Source organism: the organism of the source record quoted next, unplaced genomic scaffold (assembly GCF_019419815.1).
Source record: "Pyrus x bretschneideri cultivar Hongxiangsu unplaced genomic scaffold, Pyrus_bretschneideri_v1 Contig73, whole genome shotgun sequence".
Classification (NCBI taxonomy): domain Eukaryota; kingdom Viridiplantae; phylum Streptophyta; class Magnoliopsida; order Rosales; family Rosaceae; genus Pyrus; species Pyrus x bretschneideri.
The window spans coordinates 126,945-133,887 of NW_025999813.1; positions in this window are offsets into that span (position 1 = coordinate 126,945).

Genomic DNA, 6,943 nt, shown 5'->3' on the forward strand with positions numbered 1-6,943 from the left:
CAGAAAAACTCCAAACTCTTGCTTCAATGGCTGCCAATACCTTCATCACGAAACTTGTAAAAGAATGTGACAAATGTCATGATTTCATTGACCGGATTGCCATCAAAACCCTCCGATTTGAAGAAGATTCAATTGCTTATCACCAGATCCTGGGTCATTTGTTTAAAGACAATGTCCAATAGGTCATCACTGAAATGCTGAAGGACCACTGCCTAAGTCTTTTATTCCAAGGATATGATTGGTTGAAATGGGAATTGGCCAAACCTCAGGGAGCCTGGCCTTCGGCTCCTGCAGCCTAGGTTGCTTAGGTTAGTCGAATGGAACCACACTTCGGCGACGACTAGAAGTCACTTAGCATCTTCAACACCATTAACATCTCGACCATTGAGGTCAGCATGGACCAAGAACTCCTGATGGTCGCTATGAGTTTTTGGTGCTCGGCCACCAACACTATGGTGCTTCCTCTCAACCCCATTGGTCCAACAGTTATAGACATGACGACTATCCTCAGCACCTTACCATTTGGTTTTCTAGTAGATACCATTATATCTCGGTATCAATTTAACTTGGATTTAAAAACAGTCTTCGATGAGCACATTTTCGAAGTTTTGAAAAAAGATAACCAAGGCGAAGTATCAAAAGATAAAGTAAACAAGTTGCACACGAATTTCTGCACACGAGGCCTTCTTGTTCTATTGATACAACAAGTTCATCTTTTGTACCAAGTTGAACAAATGCCTTGCCAAAATATGCCAATGGTTAAAGCCTTGGCTAGTGGTCATACTCTGGCCCTTAGCCTGCCATCTTTGTCGACTTTACGTTCTGTTTGGCCAAGGCAACCGTTGGAAAAATCAACTTGCACCAGAACGGCCCACTCTAGGTATTTCAACTTTAGCTATAAGTCTATTTTGCCATCCTGAGGCCAGAGAACTTCAACTTCGACTCATCTAAAGCAATTGGTCTTCAACTGCTTCACGCCTAAACCTGACTTACTCAGTTAAAGAAATTTTTAAATATTTCTTCGGCATAGACGACCTTACCAACAATGAATTCCTGATCTGTTGTCGAAGAAATTATCCATCCTCTATCTATCTTCCTATATCCACATAGGAGGAAATAGAAGACACCAATCTTCTGCAAACCTAGGGATCGTTTGTGGTAGCTTGTGACCTTCCTTTTGGTTATGAAGCTCGGCAAGCCAGTTGAGAAGTCTACCATCCTCATTTTGTGGCTCGACAACTAGGCTATCTCCAGGGTTGTCCTATGCCTTTGCTCACTTCTCGCTCGTTTTTCAGTTGAGAGCGACTTTCTGGCTATTTAGAAAGGGAATGTGAGGAAGTAAAGCAATAGTTTCAAGAACGGTGCATTAAATTCTACCTTCGGCTGAATACCTTTGAAACCCACGGTACCATTACCTTATATATATATATATATATATATATATATATATATATAGACACATACTTGACCAAACATCTTCTTCCTACTCTCAATTAGTTTTTCCAAGTGGTTGCTCGATAAAATGTGGGCCGAAGTAGTCGCGATGGTCACGAATATAATAAAACATCGTTTTTCCACCAAAGAAGGCCATTACTGTTATAGCCTATTCTCCCAAGATGACTTTAATCATTCTAACTCCAGCAGATGTTGCTGCTGAACCGATAGTGGTGGGTAAATGGCTTCATCATTTGTCCGAGATAACTGATAAAGTTGCTTGACCCATGAAATGGATAAAGAAGAGAGCCAAGAAAAGGGAATGTGAGATCCTTGTCATTTCCTGCTAGGAAACACGAACTTCAAGTCCTGACGCTCCTCATTCTACCCTTGGCGTTGAGGTCCCAACAGGGACACCGCAAAATTCCTCAGCCCCAAAAGTTAATAAGACGACCATAATTCAACCCATGGTGCAGACTGTTATTGTGGCTGAACAAGTCGTTACTCTAGTAACTGAGGAGTTTGTGGTATAAGCCTTGACCATCCCTTTTGTTGCAAACATTGGCCCAACAACTGTTATTCTGAAAGAGGCGACCATAGTTTTGGACGAAGTGACTCCCTCTCCTAATTCAAAAATTATTCCGGTGTCGAATATTCCAAAAGGCGTACGGAGTTTTCAAAGCTTCTCTTTCCTTAAACATCTTTGATTGGTATTTAATCATTCTTTGTTACCAGGAAAACAACAGTGAGCTGGTCCCGCTGATGATGCGCCCTCGACCGGCTGAGCAAACAAATAAGGATCTCCTGCTTCTTGACAAAGGCAAAGGTGTCATATCCTCCACGCCTAATTCAGACCAGGATATCCAACTACTAGTGGAGGCTATTAGTCATGCGAATCCTGAGGCGGCTGTTGAGAGGCCAGCCATCGAGCCAGTGGCTTCTACAAGGGAATAAGTGACCATGAGACTCCGGTTCATCCCTGCCCAAGATGTCACCTCGGCCTTTGTAAGTTCTTCATTTTGATTCTAAATTTTGTCTTGGAATGCTAAACCAGAATAAAACTGTCAACTATCAGGTGCCCAATTGATCATTTCATAAAAAATTTTATACACTGAAGGACGTTGTCTATATTTCATAGTCACCTAGGTAGCCATCAAACATAGATAACCTTCATCGGCCATATGAATTGAAGAGTTGTCTTAAACATTGGGCTCATCAATTAAGTTATTTTGGCTCATAGATTATATTCCCGGTGCCGACTTATTGGCCGGTTGACTTTTTGTATACATATATATATATATATATTTTTTGCAGACTTAATGAAATATTTCTTATTCTTGTATCTCCCAAGTAACTAGAGAATACTTTTTTAAGAACTTCCCATTGATTGGCAACTTATGTATCATACCAGTTCGTGAATAATAAATGGTTCTTCCCAATTTGGCGACCATTTTCCAAATCTAGGATCCTTAATCCCTACTGGCACCACTGTTTGCCAAACTACATCACCTTCACCGAACATTTTTTGCTTTACTCGTTGATTATAAGCTTGATTGGCAATTTTTTTATGTGCTACTAACAGGTTATAGGCATCGAGTCGAGCCTCATCTAGATCTTCCAAATCTTGCCTCGTTGTTTGACTATATTTGGCGCTGTACAAACTACTTTGTTCAATAATTCATAATGAGTTTATACTTAATTCAACTGGTAATATTGCATCGTGCCCATAAGTCAAAGCATATGGAGTCGTCCCTGTTGCTGATCGAAGCGAAGTTCGATATGCCCATAATACCTCATTTAACCTTAAATGCCACATACCAAGCTTTTCCTTCACCATTATTTTGAGATACCAATCAAAACCTTGTCGCTTGCTTCGGCCTGCCCATTCGTCTGTGGGTAATACAGCGTGGATTGTTTAAGCCGAATCGTCAGGCTCGTCATATAGTCTTTAAATCTATCGAACATGAAAATCGTGCTATTATCTGTGATAATCATTTCTAGAATGCCAAATCTTGTTACAATGTTTTCTTGTACGAAATTGCAAACTTTTTTGGACGTTAATTTGATGAACGATTTCGCTTTGACCTACTTAGTGAAGTAATTGGTCACTACGAGTATCCATGTATGTTTCGCTGATCCAGATGACGACATGATTTTGCCAATTACATCCATGGCCTATCCTTTAAACGACCATGGTTTAGTGAACGAGAGAAGTAATTCGACCGAGATTTTTTGAATAGGTCTATGGATTTGGCATTGTAAGCAACTTTGGGCATATTCTATTCAATCTTTTAAAATACTTAGCCAGATTTATCCGTGTTGGCGGAGTAACCAATGCATTTTGAGATCGGATTGATGAGCACCGCATATTCCTCCATGCACCTCTGTAATGGCTTGAGCAGCCTCTTCTGAGCCGAGACATAATAATAAAAGACCATTCTCGCCCTTTTCAGTATAACTCATTTTGATATATTATATAATTTATGGCATGTACCTTGTCTTGTAGAGATATTTGAGCCAGCCCATCTGCATTAGTATTCTGAATTCGAGAGATATGTTTGAACGTGATTGTAGACATGTAAATTTTTCAAGCAAAGGAAGTTCAAAAACATTCCTAAAATTTGGCAAAGGGGAAGAAATCTCCTTAAAATCAGCAAGAGGCCCAAAGTGCTCCCAAAACCGGAAAGAAAGCTAAAGCATCTTCACAAAACAAGCAACAATTGAAGATTGCTTGCAAAATAGGCAAGAAAGCCCTATAGATTTCGGCCAAGCAGTGGAAAATGGCTGAAATTAAGACACAAAACATGCCTAAATTTTCCCATGGACGAATCAAGACACAAATCAAGGCCAAATCCATTCAAAGGAATGGCTTTGGAAGTCTATAAATACAAGGTCCCCAAACAAGCATAAGGTGGACAATTTCTACATTGAAGGGCTGAAATTCTCACAAAAGGAGAACCTTTGCCAAATCTTTGAAGACTAATATGCTGCCAAAGCTCTTTTCGAAGAGCGTATAACCAAAGTCGAAGCTTTCTTTCAACCAAAGCCGAAGCATTCCCTTGAAGAATAAACAAGTACTTGTGCCGATTCCTTCAAGACTTTGTTGCAAGCTTATTACTTGTAATGACGTTCGATTCAAGATCAAGTCACCAAGACCTTTGAATCAACAAAATCCCACATCAACATCACCTTTGCCGCATGTCATACGCAAACTTAGATGTGAAGATTATCCACGTATTGTTTCAAGCTCAAAACTTGAAGCAATCGTTCAATCGTTCGTTTGAGATCAAGTCATCGTGACCATTTGATCAACAACCTATGCATCTACATCAAATTTGAAGACTGAATCAGAGGAAAATTGTAAACAAAGATTGTAACCCTACTAAATCATCAATACAAATCTACTTTGTACATGTGTTCTTGTTTCATTCGTTACAGAACTTTCGTGTTTACAAATTTGGCACGCCCGATGAGACCTCTATTCCTCTTATCTCTGTCTTCAAATCTATAAGAAACACATATAGCATCAAGAAAGGATCAAGCTATTCCCGTAACCAATGCGAAGAACAAGAACATCATTGTCGCAAGTGGTGGCACTTTGGGCGTCACAACTCGAAGCAAGGCAAAAACTCTCTTTGCTGTGCCTTTCACCCTTACATCAACTCTGCCGGAGGAGTAAGAGCACCCGAGGCACGAGCCCGTGATCACCCTGGCCTCGCTAAGGGCGCTAAGGGAAGAAAGCCTGATGAGGTACTCTGAGTCATTGACTTCCAATGCCAACTTAAGAAGCAACTCGTATCTCATAGCCATGCAAGTCATGACTACTGGTGCGACTTCAATTGAAGAACATCTGGCATAAATGATTGAAGTAATTGCAAGGCTGACAAAGACCGTGGGGGAAAAAGACGTGCAGATTCCTAAACTTGTCAACCATTTGGAGGCGTAGCACGATGAGAAAGCTGACCTGAAGGTTAATCCACCAAAGGAGAAAACTGACGAAATTAAAGAGCCTTTGATGGACAAAGCGAATGAGAAGCTAGAGGTGGACCGAGTTGTGACACTCATGGGATATCTCTCTATCCAACAGCTGGAAGAGATGATCACAAACACGATCAAGGCGCAATATGAATAAAGCTCGCATGATTCCATGCTGTACCCAAAACCATACTCTAAAAATTGAAGCCTTGAGGATGCCAATGGCTTATCAACCACCCAAATTCATGCAATTCAATGGAAAGGGCAATCCTAAACAACATATTGCCCATTTCATTAAAACTTGCAGCAATGCTGGGACGGATGAAGACTACCTCGTCAAGTAGCTTGATAAATTTACCGCCCACACAAACGGGCTAAAAACTCCGATAATACTTGCAAGAATGACAAGGTTATTGTAGTATAAACGATTCTCGCAAGGTCGTTCTCCATAGAGATTATTAAATGATTCTAAACAAACCAAATTCCAATTAATTATTGTAAAGCAGAAAGTTGAGATGATTGATTTTATAACCTACTTAAATTAAAATGAATTTAATTAATAAAAATAAACTAATATGCAATAATAAAGCTGAGAGAAAAAGAAACAGTTTTTCAAATACCAATTTATAAACGCACTAGGGTTCCACCATCATCTAGCAATCCTATACATTTTTACCAATTACTTATGATCTACACATGCCACTTTGAAGGTTAGGTTTTCCTAATTTATATTCTACTTGGAACCTCCAACATAGAACATATATCTAACATGCAATCCGTCCGGACTTTTGGATCAAATCTGAACATGGAAGACTCATTATGCTTTATGGAAACCCTCTGAAAAACCATGCAAGACGTGGTGTTCATCTTAAGTGAAATTATAATTATTAACCACAAGAAGCCAGCCCCAATTTCAGGGAACCTTCCGACCAAAATTGCATCAAATTACATTTCTAAAGATCCTAATGATGATCAAGCATTAAGACAATTAGATAGTTTTAATCACAGTGTTTAATAATTCAAAGTGTGCATGCAATCAATCATAAGCAATTAAATAAAAATCACATATTCATGCTAAAACTCAAGGCTTCACCCTATCAAAAGGAATTAGGTGCACATATTCATAATTGAAGTCATAGAAAATATTATTAAGAATAAGAGGAATGAAAACACCTTAAAGTAGAAAATCTCCAAGAACCCTAGCAATTACTCTCTGTCTCCAAAGTTGCATAAAAGAAAGTGTGGACATCGAAATTTCGGTGAAATGAATGTTGACCAATAATTAAAATTTCAACGCTCACGTGTCACATAAATTTTACATGTAGCGTGTGACTCAACGAAAAATCGAAATAAATTGGAAAAGTCATCAAATAGGACACGTGTCATTACCTGGCAGAAATGATTTATTTCATCTGATTATTTAAATCCAAAAAATCGAGTTTTGGAATTCTATAAATAGGAAGCCAAGGCATTCATTTTGGAAAAAAAGAAGGAAATGAGGAAGAAGAGAAAGAAAGAAAAAAAAAGAAAAAGA